Below are 17,604 nucleotides of genomic sequence, written 5' to 3' on the forward strand. Positions count from 1 at the left end.
GCACTCCCACCTTGGGCAGTTGTCACTCTAACCTCTCTCTCTCTTTCTTTCTCCACTAGAACCTCAAGGCATACTGATCGTGAATTTTCTACTCTAGGAGGCTAATGTATTTATAATATCTTGCAGCACAAATTAGACCAGTGAGTACATGACTGTTGCACTTTAAATAGTCCATTACTTAAAGACAGGAGCAATTGCCAATCGCTAGCTGTGAAGCAGTGCTTTACATTTGTACATTTAAATTGCTCCCTGTTCCAGTGGGATAAGTAAAATAAAACATCATTCCTTTTCCTGTTTTCTTTCTGGTAAATTTTTACCTTTCATGTTACAACAGTTGTGGAATAACTGCCCCTAATAAAATGTGCTTAAGTGTGGTAATTTAGCAGAAACATGCATGTTAGTCACAGGAGTCGACTTTTAGCAGTCCACATTTTTTCCTCATGAAAAAAACTAAGTAAAACTATGATAACAGAATGTAACACATGCCGCAGTTATTTTTCTAAGCTCAGCCTCTGAAGTGCAAAAAAAGTCTATGAAATTTAAAAATCATACTTAAGCAGTTTTTCACTCATTTTGGAGGATTCTCTCATCCACGGTTTCTTTTTTTTTAATCTGGCTGATTATAAAGCAGTTTTTGCACTCATAAATTCCTTGATCTGTTAGTATTATATTGTTAAACTCTTGCTGCTGCAACTTTATGCACTGAATTTTAGGTAATGATGAAATGACTTTCCTATTTATTAATCCAAAATCTTGAATTCTCCAGAGCATTGACTTAAATCATCATTTCCATAGTTGCAGAATTTCTATCGTAGGCAATGTCCTTGAAATTATATCAACTCACTAGGAGAGAATTACTGGTTCACAAGGGAGAAATTCTGTCAGGACCAAAGCCAAGATCCCAAGGGGTATAAACCCTATTTTTATGTAAACATATTTGAAGAGGCAAATAGGCAGAGGAATAAGAGAATAGGAGGTAGATGGTCTAAATGAAGCTGAGGGCTTTAGAGTGATAGATTAATATGTAAAACTGTCTGTGCTAGTTAAATCAATTGATTAGATCCCCCTGGTAATGCACCGAAGGTTTCTGGTTAGATATTTGCATGGGTCACTGAGTTTTGCACAAGGGATAAAAACCGTTTCACAGACACTCCTCTAACTTCAACACACCATCTTGTAAGTATGAGGTGATGGGGCAAAAATATCTGATGGTCCCACACAATCTCAGTCACAACCATGGATGACAACCCCAAGTGCTGGTCCCACTGAGAGTGGCCAGTAGCCTTTCATTCCTATGGAAACACATAGTTAATATTGTCAGAATATCCAAGTTCCACTGTATACTTACACCCAGCGGGCACTTAACAGCTATTTGTTGAATAAAGAATGTCTGATTCTACGAGCTCTCATAAAGCAGTCATTTACATGGGTACCTGCTGAAATAGAGAAGGTAGTCAAAAAGGAAGGATAGGAACAGAGGTAAGGGATGGGGGTAGAAGAAGAAGCCTGAAAAGCCTTCCAGAATTTTGCCTGAATAGCCTTTTACTTGCTCTGTATAAGCAATGTTGAGGGAGAGGTGAGACAAAGTGTTCTGGATGGAGCTGACCACGTAAGCAAAGGCCCAGGGTAAAAAGAGCTCTCATATTTTAGGACTGGATAATCTTGTCATTAAAGATAAGAACTTCCCTAGCTATTGTACCTTTCATACTATCTTAAGTTAACTTCAAGTTATTTTCAGGGAATCAGGAAACATACAGAGAAAAATACATCCATTTGAAGCTAAAATTACAGATAATTCTACCTTAAAAAAATCCTTTGACATATACACACTACAATATATAAAATAGATAACTAATAAGGACCTACTGTATAGCACAGGGAACTCTGCTCAATACTCTGTAATGGCCTATATAGGAAAATAAAAAGAATGAATATATGTATATATAGCTGATTCACTTTGCTATACATCCGAAAGTAACACAATATTGTAAATCAACTATACTCCAATCAAAATTTTTAAAAATACATGCACATATAGGGAACTATATTCAATATCCTGTGATAAACCATAATGGAAAAGAAAATGAAAAGGAATGTATATATATGTATTACTGAATCACCTTGCTGTACAGTAGAAATTAATACAACATTGTAAATCAACTATACTTCAATAAAATAAGTTTTTTAAAAATGTGAAAAAAAATCCTTTGGTCCGTATCTATATAGAGATTTTTAGTCTGAAAAAAGTTTAGTTCTTGGTCACCCCCCCAAACCCACCACAGCCAGGCCTACCTTCAGTGCATACTTCTCTCGATCTTGTTTACCTACATTTGTTGTAACAGAATAAACTTTACAGTCAATTGTCTCCTTTAGTGTTTACCAACCCTTGCTAACGCTACTAGATATTTGGGGCAAGGATATTTTTTTTTTAGATTTAACAGAGCTCATAAAAACATCACTCCACCTAAGTGAATACAAGGATTTGCAAAGAAAAATATCTGAGAAAATGGGCAAAATTTTAATGGTGCCTAGAGGAAGTAAAACTTTGTTAAATTGTGATATTGAAATAAAAAACACCAAGCAAAGAAATAATAAATAATAAGAACTGCTAAAAAGCTTGGAATGAACTTGGTAGTTAGCAAGGTAAGAAAATTTTTTTAATCCTAAATGGCTGATTGAAAGGAAGAGGAGAAGAAAGTCCTATCTTTTATAATCTTCGTACTTGGAATCTATGTAATATCTCTGATCTTTACCATCAACTTCTTTTAGTCCATAAAACTTCTAGAGATGTTAGGGGGTGGTCAATATTTTCTCAGTTTGTAAAGTAACCATTTAGCAACACAGATTACATAAGGTCAGCCCCAATTGTGAGATGAAAATGGAAATCAGAATTTCATACTCAAATTTACCATGGATTTTCTTATATTTGCTTCGTTCCCTCCCTCCACCTTTTAAACTAGCACCAATATAACAAATTAGAATAATAGTATGTTAAGAATGATCACCTGAATGACTCTTCTCCCTTCTTTACTAATTATATTGTGTTTTATTAAGATATAATTGATATATAATATTGTGTTATTTTAAGGTGCACAACATAATGATTTGATATATGCATATATTGGGAAATGATTGTCACAATAAGTTTGGATAATATCCATCACTGGACACAGTTACAAATTTTTGTGTGTGATGAGAACTTTTAAGATCTACTTTCTTAGCAACTTTCGAATATACAATACAGTATTGTTAACTAGAGTGACCATGCTGTACATTATTACATCCCCAGAACTTATTCATCTTATAAGTGGAAGTTTGTACCTTTTGACCACTTTATGCTCATCCCCTGCCCCACACACACAGCCCCCACCTGGCAACCAACAATCTCTTCTCTGTTTCTATGAGTTTGGATTTTTAAGATTCTGCATATGTGTCCTATAGTAATTGTCTTTATCTGTCTGACTTATTTCACTCAGCATAATGCACTTGAGGTCCATTCATGTTGACACAAATGGCAAGATTTCCATCTTTGTATGGCTGAATAATATTCCATTGTATGTGTATATATATATATATATATATACACACACACCACATTTTCTTCATTCATCAGTCAGTGGACACTTAACATTGTATATTTCCATACCTTGGCTATTGTACATAATGCTGTGATAAACATGAGAGTGCAGATATCTGTTCAAGATAGTGATTTGGTTTCCTTGGGACATATATAGCCAGAAGTAGAATTGCTGAATCATATGGTAGTTCTATTTTTAATATTTTGAGGAATTTCCATACTGACTGCAGCAATTTACATTCCCACCAACAGTGCACAAGGGTTCTGTTTTTTCTACATCCTTGCCAACACTTGTTATTTCTTATCTTTTTGATGACAGCCATTTAACAGGTATGAGGTGATATCTCGTAGTTTTGATTAGCACTTCCCTGATGATAAGTGATGTTGAGCACTTTTTCTAGTGCCTGTGGGCCATTTGTATGAGTTCTTCTGCCCATTTTTAGATCAGATTGTTTTTTTGCTATTGAGTTGTATGGGTTCCACATAAATATTTTGGATATTAACCCCTTATCAGATATATAATTTGTAAATGTGTTCTCTATTTGTGTAAGTTGCCTTTTCCTTTTGTTAATAGTTTCCTTTGCTGTGCAAAAGCTTTTTATATCAATGTAGTCCCACTTGTTTATTTTGCTTTTGTTGCCTTTGCTTTTGGAGTCAAATTTAAAACAAACAAACAAACAAACAAAAAAACCCAAAAAACAAAAAATCATTGCCAAGGAGTTTACCCTCTATGTTTTGTTCTAGGAGTTTTATGGTTTCAGGTCTTACATTCAAGTCCTCAGTTCATTTTGAGTTGATTTTTGTGTATGGTGTAAGATAGTGGTCCGGTATCATTCTTTTGCCTGCAACTTTGGACTATCCTTTCCCCATTGTATATTCTTGGCAACTTTGTCATAAATTAGTTGACCATATATGCATGGGTTTATTTCTGAGATCTCTATTCTGTTTCCTTGATCTCTTTGTCTATTTTTATGCCAAATACTTACTGTTTTGATTACTCTAGCTTAGTAATATAGTTTGAAATCAGGGCGCATGGTGCCTCCAGCTTTGTTCTCTTTCTCATAATTATATCATTGCATTGTGTAATTAACTAAATAGTAGAATTAGTGAGAATAAATTTTACTTTATGACTTTACCCTTTAACATAAATAACATGCAGGCCACCTGAGATTGTCAATTTTCTCTTTAGGAAGTAATAGACTGGTGGAAGGAGAGGCTCTTGGTTTTGTCAGCATTTCCTGTGTGGCAGCTTCAATGGAAAAATAAATTAACACCTAGGATACTCTTGAGCAAATGACTGCTGTAGTCCTGTATCGTGACTCCAATTTTTAATATTTAATTTTTGAATGTGTTTAAGATGTTATAATTTATTTAAAATCATAATGAATTCTAGAAATGAAAAGTTATATTCTTCCTTATTAATTGCCTTACAAATTTGATTTTATCATATATTGTACACATTAATTTTATTTAATTACAATAACCCTAGGATTTAAGACCTTATATTAGTGTTTTTTTTTCTTTTTAAATCAAAAAGAAATTGAAAAACTTGTTAAAGGACATTCAACAGGTTAGTGATGGATCAAAGATTCACAATCAGCTTTACTTGGAAAAAGATCTAAGTCTTGTTCATTACATTACCACATGTTTTAAAAATGAAAAGTATGATGTATGTATGTTTGGGAATCATTTATCTTGATGAGATTTTGGTTGGAAAGAATTTGTGTAAAATTTGTGTTGGGAGACACAAAAGGTTTTTAGTTCCTCAGATTAACAAAAAAAAAACAGTAGATGGAAAATAAAGCTATGGAAGGAACATGCAGACAACCAAGACACTAGAAGTTTCAATATGTGGCAAAATCAAGGTGTTTCATGGTTGTCTCCTAGAGATTTGTCCTTTGTCATGTAGCGATTGCTCCTTGCCCTCAGTCCTCACATTCCAGTGGTGAAAGAGGTTTTTCATAGGTATTGTCTTTGATTCTGCTATATTTGTGTATTACTTACAAGTATATATATTGGAGGAAAAACTTTTCCTCTACTCTGTTAAGTTCTGAACCAAATTAAACTGACAAATGATAGTTTAACAGGAGAAAAGAAACACCCATTTTATTTTTAATGTTATGTGTAAAGGAATTGCACAGGAAAAAAAATGAAAGCCCCAAAACGCAGTTAGATTTGGAGGCTTACATACCATTTTATTTAACAAAGGGCAGTAAATTGTGGAAAAGTGACCAGACAAAGGAAAAAAGGTTTGGGGCTTCTAGGATTGGTAAATTGTAGGAAAGTAAATCTAGGGGGGGAAGCTAATGGTAGATAAGAGTTATTCAGTAAAGTTTATTTATTCAAACTCATCTTGGTTCCATCTCCATCTCTGATGATGTGTTGTTTTCCTCTTTTTGTACAGTTTTTTTTAGGGGGGCGGAGGGACGACACCTTCACACCTTCACAAGGGGAATTTATTCTCTGCTTCTAGGTAAGTAGGGGGAGGACAGAGAGCTCTTCCTATGTCTGTTCTCAATTGCCTTTAGCTCAAAATAATCCTTATGACAAAATTGCATATTTTAGGATAGCATATTCTGATCCCCTTCATACACAAGCTTCCACATGAAGTTCAGAAACAGTAATACTTTCTTACAGATCTACTCTGTCCCCAAATATTATACTCAGGTGACATTCCTTTTCCAGCTTGACTTTGCAACATTCACTTCAAGAAACTTTATTATGTTGTTAGTTGAGAAGTCCATTTTACTCCTGGATTGAAGGGAACAGTTTGGATGATAATGAATATATATTCTAAAAGTAAAAGGATTATAATAGAAGACCTCGGTTCACAAAGCCTAAAATATTTATATCTGTTCCTTTATAGAAAAAGTTTGCCAGCCCCTTGTCTAGAGGTTTGATTCACTCAAAAGTGATTTTCTGTTTGGACTTAAGAATGTACTTCAGAATGTTTAAAAACAATAACAACCAGAAAAACTTATATTAATCTTTCTCTTTCCTGAACTTAAGTAGCAACTTACAACTTGGCATGCTTTTTAGGCATTGGGATATTTGTGTGTTATAGTGTGTGTATGCATGTGTGCATGTGTCTATAGAATTTAACCTCATCTTAGCTCTTCAACAGATTTCAGGCTTAGCGAAGGCCGAGAATCATTTCATAAACTTATTTTGTTTACCATGAATGATAATGTTTTGATATTAATCAAAATGTTGCTTAATGAACACTATATAAATAAATGATTAAAGGAAATGAAAAATTTAAATCAATCTTAAATCTTATGCAAAATATGTATGTTTAATGATCATGCATATTTACATCAAAATGAAAATTCTTATCTTCAGCTCCCTGAAGACTCAAGAATTCTCACTGAGACGAAAACAACTCTAAGTGGACAGAACTAGAACTGCAGTAAAAAGCCCCTATTGAGACCTGACTCAGTCCTCACCTCCTATGTGACCAAGGCAAATTACTACATCCTTCTGAGTCTTTTTTCCCAGGTAGCTTGAAGTGGATGATCTCTAAGTTTCCATCAAATTCTGAAAATCTGTGACTAGTAATGGAAAGCTGTCCTACCAGCAAGTTGTGTTTCTGGTCATAGGCATTATTATTTAAAGGGATACTACTTAGATACCTTTTCTGCAAAATAACAACCTTGCTGACTATTAACTTCTTCTTATGAGCTAGACATTATGCTCAGTGCTCCCAGATATTCTCACTTAATTCTCAACTTGAAATTACAACTATTGCTATTTCTTTTTTTTTCGGATGAGGAGATTAAGCTCAAAAGAGGTTAAAGTCATTTGCCCATGCTCATAAAACTATGACATATCAAAATGATTTAAACGTGATTTTATTTCAAAACCTAAAATTACTGCCCCCTGAGCTATATAGTTTAACATCCTAATGGATCCCCCCGCCGAAAATCTTTTTATTTTGTAAATGTGAAGAAGTGTCGTTTGAAAGACAAAAACCTTAAGTTTGTACTGCCTAACATTTTATCTCTCAGTCAACCCTTTGACAAGAATTAGGGAGAGTAGGGAGGCAGAGAGAATATCAGAAGGGAGCAGCTGTCCTGACAAAGGTAGATGGGCACCCAGCGAAGAGGAACTTTACCTTGGTTATTACGTTGCTTAAGACAGGCCATACAACCTGTCTTAGTCTGCTCAAGCTGCTATAACAAAATACCAAAGACTGGCTGGCTTAAACAACAAAGGTTTATTTCTCACAGTTCTGAAGGCTAAGTCTGAGATCAAGAAGGTGGTATATTTGGTGTCTGGTGATGCTCTATGTTTGCAGATGGCCATCTTCTCATTATGTCCTCACACGTACTTGAGAGAGAGAGAGGGAGAAAGAGAGAGAGAGAGAGATTTCCTGACTCACTCTTTTTATAATAGCACTAATCCCATAATGAGGACCTCACCCACAATACTTAATCTAACCCTAAATATATCCCCAAACCCTTACCTCCAAATATTATCATCTTAGGGGTTAGGGCATCAACATATGAATTTTGGAAGGACACAAACATTCAATCCAAAGCACTTCCATTTATAGTTTTACTAGAACATCATTTACCCCATGCCCTTTGGAAAGAACACTCTACCTTGAAGGTCGAGAAATCTTAGAGTTGAACTAGAAAATGTGATTTGAAATCCCATTGAAACATGTAGTATACTACCTATCCCCAGGTCCTATCCTCAGTGAATGTCTTGATTACTGCAAATGGCTTTTAGTCTCTTTTTTCTCCTTTTTGGGTGAAATCAAACTACCAAGTCTATATATCTGATGACCTCCTACTTTCTAGTTTCCTCCAAAATATATGAAAAAATATATAGGTGTGTGTATATATATATATATATATATCTTCAGCTTATATTAAAATGTTTTTCACTTTATCTCAGTTAACTGATGAAACTGAAATCATTCTGTTTTAATTCCCAATGAAGTGATATGAACAAGTGTTTTTAGTGTGTAGGGAGAGGGTAGAAAAGAGGGGGTGGGATGGAAGCCAGAGCCAATGTGATGTACTTTTAGTAACGAAACAAAGCATTTTGTTTTGTAAAATGTATTGTACAAAGCGTTTTGTACAGTGAGGCCTCTGTACCACAGAAATGCATACATGGATTTATTTTTATGCAACTGTATCTATCAGCTTACATACTATAATACACTTGGTAAAGAATAAGTCAATGAAAAAATACTCCCTTCTAAAATTTGTTAGATCATCACACAAGCCAAGAAAAATTTTTCTTTTTGTTTTTTGGTTCTGTTTTTGGTTTTTTTGTAGAGCCTTTGGGTTAATGAAACATAGCCAGTTACAGTGATCTTGCTGCTTTTCTTCTCTCCACTGAGCACAGTTTACTTGATGTCTTATCCAAGGCAGAGTTTGCCAAGACAACTGAGCAAATCTGGTGTAGAGAACTTTAATATGGCTAGAAAATACTCAGCATTGAACAAGGGTCTGTGTCAGGGTCTAAGACTAGCCATATTTCCTTTCTCAGATGTTTTTTCTTTCTTCCTGGAGTCACTGAGTCTTTGCTTCCTTGAGTCTTCAGCTTGTCAGGAACTTTCAGAGAAGATAAGTGGTTCCTCTGGTTAGGTAATATGCCTCAGTGCTAATCCTCAGCCAGTCTTGGATTCAGTGTGTCCTACGGAAAGACTTTTCACTTGCCTGACTGTTTCCTCCTGTGAAACCTGTGGTTTTTCTAATTCTGTGCCAGCTTACAAGTTGACTGATGATTGGTGAGATCAGTTATCCTTGTGGGTAAGGAACTCTGCAAATGCCAAATTGCATGCGCTAAATCGTTGAATAATATAAAGCTGCCAAATCAAGAGTTAAAGGAAGCAGTCAAAACTGCCTAATGCATTTGTTGCATATTTTCAGAGCCTGAATCAACTCATGGAACCAGAAGTCAGATAAATTAAATAATAATGTCATGACTATTTTCCAGTCACTGTGCTAAAGTGAGTTATACGTATTAGTTTATCTAGACCTCACACCAACATCTGAGGTAGGTATGCTATTATCCTCAGTTAACAAATGAGGTAGTTAACTGGCCCAAGGACACTAATTGATGAATGGTGGCAGGAGAAGTGGAACCCAGGACTTCCTGGTTTTAAAACAATTAAATCATACCGCTTGTAATGTAATCATTCCATTTGACTTCCAATAATAACAGAATTTCATGCCAAGATCATTTAGAAGTTCAGAATGAGCTCTGAAGTAACAGTACCAGTTACTAGCTTTGCACACCTGGGCAAGTTATATTATCTCACCTGGAAAATGGGGTCAATACCTGTTCCTTCCCAAAGGGTTACTGTGAGATAATCTACGTGGAACATGTAACTGGTGCTCAGTACTTAGCGAGAATTCAAAACATTTTAGGTTCATTTATCACTTACTTAATGGCACTATCATTTCTAATAATCACATTACCACTTACAGCTAGAAAGCATGTGTACAAATACACATTAATTCACAGGTCTTCCTTGACCTATTGTTTCAACTGGCTGATACAATCAAAATAAGACAAGTAATAAGGCAGTATAGCCTCTTATACAGATAGTTTTCTGGCTTGGTTGTGAGATTTAAACATCCGTTGCTATTTCTATCCCAAGCTGTTTTGAATGAGCTAATAGTTTATCTGTGTGCATTTTAGGAGAAATTGTAAAGTAGAGTGAAGTAATGGCTCCATTATGCACATTAAGTATTTGGATTCTGCATGGTCAGTGAGAAGGAAAAACCTTCTCACTGGAATTATTTCAAACCCTCCTTGTAACTGAATCTCTCTGCCTTCTGTGTAAGCAGATAAGAACTACCAAAATCTCTAATTAACAAAAGAATAGACATAAGAAACCATGTGTATTCACATTTGTTTCCAAATAGCCTACGGAAGCTACAGGCAGTTATGTGACCTTAGAGAAAATATTGCAAATTTATGTGACCTTAGAGAAAATATTGCAAATTTCCTGGGCTGGTGTGTTCAGTGCTAACTCCCCTAAATTCAGGGCCCGTGGAGCTCCAGATTCAGACAGCTGTGAGTTTGAATTCCAGCCCTGCTATTTAACTAGATATGTGACCCTGGACATGTCTCTTTAAGCTTCCATTTCCTCCTTGGATATGTGTAAATGATAGTTGTACCTACCTCATGAATCGTCATGGCCTTTAAGAAAATCCATGTATAGATGGATTACATACTATGGCATTTTATGTTCTCAGTAAGTTTTAGCAATTGTGATGCTATGAGTATTGTTTCTTATTGCACTTGGAATTGAATATGACTGTAATTTTAGCCTGTCTTTAGATTCTGCATAGCTTTATAAAGTTTAAAAAGGAAACAAACCATTTTCTATGAAATTTAAAACACTTAAGGAGAGTAAGAAGATATGCCTTTATTTGCAAAATCTAATATTTCCCCTAAATTCCAGGCAATAAAAGTCCATTTTTGTGCTAAGGTTTTTAATCATATAAAATCATCAATACTTCTACTAACATTTATGAAGTACCTGTATGGGCATGGCATCATGCTAGGTGCTATAATACAACAATTAATGATATAATGCATAAGCAGCATTTTTCAAGGTTTTAAATGTGGTTATGAACTAATTAGTCTCAATCTTTGAATCTTATAATATAATAGGAGGGACTTGAGGCTTAGTTTTAATGGACAGGTTCACAAGTCAGAAGGTAACTGAATTCTTCTGATACCCAACTCCAAGTCCAGACTTTAGTCCATATGTAAGAATATCACATATTTTATGTGCCTCCTGTTTAAGTTGATAAGTTTATGTGTTGAATAAAAGAAACCACATGGAAGAGGCCTTCAGATCCAGCTCTTCTTGAAGTTTCTCATAAATGTTCTTTTCTTATATGAAGACTATCCTTTGACTTTATAGAAGAAAATTGCAGTTGCCCTCTCTCTCTTGGCATTCACAAAGAAAAATTACTTTGAAAATGTAAAACACTATACAAATATATCAGTATCTGAATCCTCCCAATCTATTTTTCTCTTGATTTTTATTTCTTTTTTCTCTAGAAGAGTGCTGTTATTTTGAGACAAGAGCAGACAACATAACCTTTTAGGAAAGCTTGCAGGTCTGGCCTTCAGCAACAGGGAGATTGGGTTTAGTCCCAAACCTACCACTTTCGAGGTATGTGACTCTGGAAATTAGACAGGCTCTTTTGCCTTATCTCTATTCTTTATCCTTTGCCTGTTAGCTCTAGAATAGGTATAATACTAATACCAATGTCATAGGTTTATTTTTAAGGTTATTATAATAGTTGAAATTAAAAACAAAAAAACTTTCTTGTCAAATCCATTTTCAAATATGCTATTTTCATCAAAACAAAGAATCTGTGTAGCCCACTATATCCAGGAAGCTTTAGTAATAGACTGATGACCATACAGAGATGTTTGATTCATTTTACACAGTTTATAACTAGTGTAACTATCTCTCACATAGGTGATCTCCTCCAGCTAGACTACATATCACAATTGCCTGAGAGCATTAAAAGTACTGATTACCAGGCCCCATCCTTAAATAACCAAACCGTGATCTCTGGGAATGGGGCCCTTGGCAGTCATTGGCACTTTTTTAAAGGGGAAGAAAAATCCTGCTTCCATGTTATCATCTCAACTTTATAGACTTTTTAAATCTTACCAACCATACCATTTTGAGGCTGAAAGTGTTGCCTTTATTTATTGCATTATTAATGATGTGTCTTTTAAAAACTGGATACATTTGAATATATTATAAAGAAATGTAGATATGACTACATTTGTAGATTTCAAGGAAATGCAAACATGAAATCTAACAAGTCTTCACAAAATCTCAAATTTTATCTATACCATGCTTCAAACTTTCCTCCTGAACATGAAAGTCTATTTTTTTCTTTTCTTTCAACCTTTGGATAAACAGTAATTTTACTCATCCTTCTATTTGCAGCCTAAATATTCCCCATTCCTAAACTTTTATTTTCCTTCTGCAAAGTAGAATAACTTGTAATTCCTGCAGGATTGCCTAAATGCAGTTAGATACCCCTGGATTCATCTAAACAAATATACATCAATTTTGTTTTGTAGAGCAGTTTGTGATTACTTGAGATTTCCCACAGGTGTTGTTTTAGCTATTATTTATTCTTATTTATGTAATTTTCTACCATGGTTCATAGGTAGGAGGACCAGGCTAATTCACTGAGACACCTCCAGACACATGGGGAAGAAACACCAACTATGAGCCTTAAAATCAGGGGAGGAAGATGCATACAGGCACTAAGACTCAGAAAAGATGAAGCTTCTTTTAACTATTCAAGATAAAAGAAGGAGAGATGGTTAAGTCTCTCTGCCTCTGCTACACCCAGTGGCAAGTGACTGCTCATTGAATAGAGTTCATAATGACAAAATTCATTTCGCTTTGAGTCGTTGCCTTTACTTAATGAAAAGGAAGCAAAACCTACAGGAGTAAGAGTGCTAGGGAATTGTGTTACAGTTCGTTGTTTCCCATAAAAGGTACATAGAGGAGAAATACTTAAGGGAAACAGATACATGAATTTGAGGTGACTTCCCCTCATCACAATACAGACACATCCTAATTCAAGGGAATCTGTGATTTGCTTTCTAATTAACATTCCAAAGTTTCATAGCTTTGAGAACTCGGAACAGGTTGCATTATCTCTGTCACCTCCAATCTGTATTTCTTAATAATTCAGTTTACTCATTTTCTTATGTTAAATAGTTTTTTGGGAAGCATTTAAGAAGTAGTGCTTTCATCTGGGAAGTATAAGGTTTAAGCCACCCAAACTAAAGACATAGCTATTTTGCTAAGTTAATTAGGAATATAATTACATAGTATATATAATATAAAGTATTTGATAAAATACAAATTCAATTACAAAAAGAAACAGCTTACACCAACCTGTAAGGTTGGTTCAAAAAACCTGAACAAAACTGGGTTCAGCATCTTTCTTTACTCTCACCCCAGTTTGGTCCATTTTGAATGAATGGGGAGCACAGAGACTGAGAAACCCAAGTCCTTTTAAACAAGTCCTCTTCTTCGCCACCTATCATACTATACCTAATTCATCACCAGCATCTGTTCATAGATAATCTAGACACATCTCTTCTCTGTCTGTATCTCCATCGTCACTACCACACCCCCAGACTGGACTGCTGCAAACACCTCTTAAGTGGTCTACTGACATCCATTCTTATCCCCTTTCATGCATTTCCCCATAGCATCTAAAGAGACCTCTGCAATCATTTCAACACAAATCTCATTGTGTTACTCCTTCCTGAATCCCCTCTCCTCAGCCTTGAAACTCCCTCATCTCCCCCTCAGCCTCTCATGATTGCCCTCACCCTCCCTCCCCATCTCCCTGCCTTGCTTACCCTTGCTTAATGAGCCCCAGCCTGGTGTGCCTCTTGGTTTGTTCCCTCGACACCACCCCACCCCCAATCAGGATTCAAAGGATAGAACTCTTCTTCCTCCTCTCCGTCCTAATTTACTTCTATGTGTCCTTCAGATTTCAGATTAATTGTCACTCCTCTAGGGAAATTTTCCCAATCTCTCTGCAAAGGTTAATTTCCCTACCATGCCATCTCAGAGCACCATATGTCTTAGCACATATCACAATTGCACTTTTACAGTTGCTGCTGATTATTTGATTAATATCCCCTCCACTAGACTGTGTTTATTCACCATTATATCTTTGGTGCCTTGGACAAGACTAGATGTCTATAAAGTACTCAATAAAGTAAATATTACCTGAATGAATTAATGAATCAAAAGGCTCAGTTCCCACATATGTGAAGCATTAAAAAGAAATCCCATAATTAGGGCACACCTAAGCCTTCTGTATTGCAGTAAATGCTAATGAAAAAGATGTCATGCTGACAGGCAGTTACTACATGGATTACAGTAACCTATCACTTCCTGCTTAATAGAAAATTGTGGTTCTTATGAAGGAAAAAAACCCACAATTATGAAAGATGGCATAATGCCAAATGGGTTACAATCCAGAAGGCTTTGGGGTTAATATAATACCTAAGTTCCAGGGTCAACCAAACTAATTTCTAAACATACATCTTATATTTGAAACAAAATGCTTAACACTTGACCCTAAGTATGTGTGAAATTTTTCAGGAATCTCATGTATCAAAGGTCAGTTATGTATTTTCCCAATTAAATTTGTCTTTTATGGATGCCAAGCTACTATTGGAACATTAACTTTGAAAATATTTTTAAAAATTAAGATTTTTTTATTTCAATTTTCTAGAGGTTTTGGGGGATTTCTACTTCTTTAGCCACTTTCAGAGTGTTTAGCACCCAACACTAGGCCTAAATCCCTAAGAGTGAAATCATGGAAACATCACAGATCCTGAGTTCTTATTTTAATTTTGAATCCTGGTTACTGTACTTATATTACATACATAATTTGGGAAAAGTTATTTTTATATCTCCACATACCACATGCCTCAATAAAATGGAGTAAGACTAAATTTAATGCTGTGTGAAAAATACCTACCATGGTATGAGGGGTACACTGAGTTCCCAAATAATGATAACTCTTGTTCTCTTATTTTTCTTTCTCATTTTTCTCATCATCTTGACCATTTAAGACCTTTGAAAAGTGTGGAAATCTGTATGCCAAGTTGTGTATGTTCAGTTTCAAATCAAATTTCATCTCCTCTCTCTGGGAGATAGATATAAAAGATCTCTCAGCTGAGGATTGGAATGACTTTTTCATTCTAAGTACATTTATTTATAGAAAGATACCAATCAAGAGCACACATGAAAACTGAAAGACATAAAAACCTTTTAAAAAAGTAAAGGAGGAAGCACATGTAACTTGTGTCATTTTCAGATTGAGGTTCTCTGACATGTGGCTTGCCTGAGGGAAATAATAAGTGATACCAGAGAATTTAACATTACCTCTTCTATATCTAAAGTCTTCTCTCAGGGACCACCTTGGTGTGGAAATCTGAGTCACACACCCTACTTCTCTGGAAAGAATGATTTTGAAACCAACAGCTAACTTCCTCCAGTCAGTTAAGGGAGTTGCCCCTTTGGCCATGTAATATACAATAGAAAGAGCAATTCTTTTCTTTCTTTTCAATAGCATAGTATTTTTTAAAACATGGTTAAAAAAATCACTTAAATTTTCTTATTCAATAACTTCTCTTTTGCAATTAACGTGAGAATCTGAGGGTTTAAATCTACAAATAAAGAAGGCTTTTTGAGGATGTTTTATCTCAGCCTTCCAAATCAAGTTTCTGTGTTTAGTCTTAAATAAGATTTTAACACTGAAGTATCTATGTTGGTCCCTTTGTAACAACAGCAAAAAAAGAAACTTAGGTAGCTTGCAAGTAGAAGTAAAGCTTTGAAAACAAATCCAAAATAATGTCTGAATAAAACCTCAGTTGGAATGTAATTGAATCACTGACATTTGGCAAAGGTATCCAGCTAACTCTTAGCCCAAGGTGATGAATAGTGTCTCTCAAAATGAAATTCTCTGGCTTAGATCCCATTACAAATAAAGATACAACTCTGTCTATAATGACTTCATTACATGGAAGTGATACTTGCACCAGGAAATGGTTTCATTACTACCATGTATTACTCTAACATTACCCAGCAGCATTACTTAGGAGTTAAGAATATGGACTCTAAATTCAGTTTGCCTGAGTTGAAATGCTGGCTCCATCAATTACTAACTGTTTGATCTTGGTCAGGTTATATAACCTCTCTGCTTCTATTTTCTCATCTGTAAAATGGAGATAATAGTGATATCTTACGGGATTGTCATAAGTTTAATTAACAAAGCATATATTATGTATATTAGTAATAAATGCCAGCTACAGTTTGGTCATAAAGTTTGGAAACATAAGTAAATGTTTACCATACAAAACCAACCCATTAAGTGATCAATTAATGAATTAATGCTACGCTTTACAAGCTAAGGGAAGGGCACTTAGAAGAGTTCCCATAGGATGGTGTACCACCCCATTATGCCAGAGTGGTGAGGGACTAATTGGATGATAATTTCCAAATCTGCATTGGCCCATGTGGCCATGTGGAATGGGTTACCCACTCACCAGATTTTAACTCCCTTGAGTACTTTTTCTGGGGTATGCTAAAGGTACAGATGTGTTCAGAATAAATCTGAACTACAGTGTATCGCAGAGTGCCCGACTATCAACTTAAGGTTGGAAATGCTGTGTAAAAGCTCTAGCTTTGTTGCAGTTTCACACAGCGTGTAGATCTATGCATTGCTAATAAGGGACAACCTATGGAATGTGCTGTGCAAAATCATTGACCAAGTCATAAATAAATGTTATTATGTAAATTTCCTCCATGTTCAGATTTCTGCCACCCAGCCCAGCATAATGTACATGGTAGGCATGTTAGTATTAATGGTAGTTTATCAAAGTTCTTGCCCATCACTAGCAGTGCTCCAGGGGATTTTCCCTTGCCCACGCATTAGAAAAAGGCAGGTGTTGTGGAGATGAGCCTTCTCCTAGGTGTCTATCTAGGGCAACAGGTATAGTAGATAATAAGCTATCAAAAAAAGGTGAGAATTAAAAGCACTTCCTTTCTAAGAGTTTAAATACAGGAATCTTAGGGTCTCCTGTTATAACAGAAATGTGTGCTCATTTTCAAAGGAAGACCAGGTGAGAGCAGAGTAATATTGATGGTGACAAGAAAGTAGGGATTCAGAGCACATGACACTGCCTTGAGGTCAGAATAAGATCTTATGAAAATCTTTTCCAAAATAAAATCCTGGTAGAAGCAGAATTTGAACCCAGATTAATCTGCAAAAGTCTTTGCTCTTTCTGCCACAACTTTCTGCTTCTGGAGATATTTTACAGCTCCTTTGATATGCCACAAATCATGCTAGGTGGGGAGTTGCCAGACTTAGCAAACAAAAATACAGGATTCCCAGTTAAATTTGAATTTCAGGGCTTCCCTGGTGGCGCAGTGGTTGAGAGTCCGCCTGCCGATTCAGGGGACGCGGGTTCGTGCCCCG

The 17,604-nt window shown here is 35.5% G+C and overlaps 1 long non-coding RNA gene across 3 annotated transcripts in view; it reads left to right on the top strand.

The window, feature by feature from the left end:
* LOC102976142 (uncharacterized) overlaps positions 1–17,604 on the top strand; it is a 38,246-nt gene that overhangs the window by 13,469 nt on the left and 7,173 nt on the right. Inside the window, exons 4-7 of one of the 3 annotated variants that reach the window (XR_008617713.1) lie at positions 60–140; positions 5,982–6,050; positions 11,615–11,729; positions 12,751–12,828. This is a non-coding gene — a long non-coding RNA (uncharacterized lncRNA). Of the gene's footprint in view, positions 1–59; positions 141–5,981; positions 6,051–11,614; positions 11,730–12,750; positions 12,829–17,604 lie in introns of those variants that run through there. The other 2 variants (XR_003679182.1, XR_008617714.1) reach the window with 2 other exon arrangements.

Source organism: Physeter macrocephalus, chromosome 1 (assembly GCF_002837175.3).
Source record: "Physeter macrocephalus isolate SW-GA chromosome 1, ASM283717v5, whole genome shotgun sequence".
NCBI classification, from domain to species: domain Eukaryota; kingdom Metazoa; phylum Chordata; class Mammalia; order Artiodactyla; family Physeteridae; genus Physeter; species Physeter macrocephalus.